Source organism: Chrysochloris asiatica, unplaced genomic scaffold (genome assembly GCF_000296735.1).
Source record: "Chrysochloris asiatica unplaced genomic scaffold, ChrAsi1.0 scaffold00080, whole genome shotgun sequence".
Lineage (NCBI taxonomy): Eukaryota > Metazoa > Chordata > Mammalia > Afrosoricida > Chrysochloridae > Chrysochloris > Chrysochloris asiatica.
Window position 1 is genome coordinate 3,135,805 of NW_006408598.1, and position 1,456 is coordinate 3,137,260.

A 1,456-nucleotide genomic window follows, 5' to 3' on the forward strand; every position below is an offset into this window, starting at 1 on the left:
CAACAACAACAACATTTGTGGAAAGAGGCAGTGGAAAAGCTCCATATCATCAGCTAAAACAAGGCCAGGAACACATCATCAATTGCTCATATACAAGTTCAGGCTGAAGCCGAAGAAAATGAAAACAATTCCAAGAGAGCCAAAATTTGACCTTGAACATTGTTGTTATTTACTGCCTTTGAGTCAATTCTGAACCATAGTGACCTCATATAGGGTTTCCAAGGAGTGGATGATGAGTTTGAACCACTGACCTTGAAGTTTAAACCGACCTTGCAGTTCAGACCTTATCCTACAGCACCACACATTGAGCATGTTGCTGTTGTTGTTATGTGCCATCAAGTCTGTTCCACCTCATAGTGACCCAGTATAGAGTTTCTGCGGAGTGGCTGGTGGGTGTGAACGACCCTTGTGACTCAAACTGAACTTGTCATCAAGCATGTTATCCTGCAATGCCACACCAGGACTCTACATCTTGAGTATATCACAACTGAATTTAGAGATCATCTCAAGAACAGATTTGATATATTAGACACTAATATCTAAAGGACAGAAGAGTTGTGGGATGATATGAAAACATCATGCAGAAAGAAAGCAAAAGGCCATTAAAAAGACAAGATAAAAAGGAAAAGACCAAAGTGAATGTCAGAAGATGCTCTGTAATTGCTCTCCAACATAGAGATACTAAAGCAAATGGAAGAAATTGGGAAGTAAAAGAACTAAAGAAAAATTTCAAAAGGAAGCTCTAGAAGACAATGTCAAGTATTACAATGAAATATGCAAAGATTTGAAGTCAGAAAAATGAAAAGAGAAGAACACACTCAGTATTTCTCAAGCTGAAAGAGCTGAAGAAAAAATTCAAGCCTTAACTTTAGATACAGAAAGATTATTTTGGAAAAATATTGGATGATGCAGAAAGCACCAAAAGCAGATGGAAGGAATACACAGAGTCACTGTACCACAAATAAATGTTGTTAAACCACTTTAAGAGATAATATATGATCAAGACCCCATAATACAGGAGGATGAAGTCCAAGGTGCACTGAGCACCAACAAAGAACAAGGCTCATGGAAAGATGGAGTGGCTGGGGACACGGGACTCAGGGAGGGAAAGGAGCTGTTTGCTGACAGCTGGGGGGGAGGGGGCTGTGGGGTGTATCCTTTGGTTATTTGATGATACATGGAGGGTATTGTAATCATTGTAATGAAATGACTGTAATAGAATGTAATAGGATGAATGTGAAGCTGAAGTGGGAAAGAGGTAAATAATGATGTATGCACAACCTTGGAACAACAGGGCTCTGAGATACAGAGATTGAGACGTGGTTGGAATGGGCAAAAGTGGTGAAATAATAAGATGCTTGGCTGTCTTTTGAATCTTAGTTTCCCTGGCATACCATTATAAAATAGATACTGGAAGGGGAGAGAAAGGAATAGCCAGAAATATCACCATAGAAAG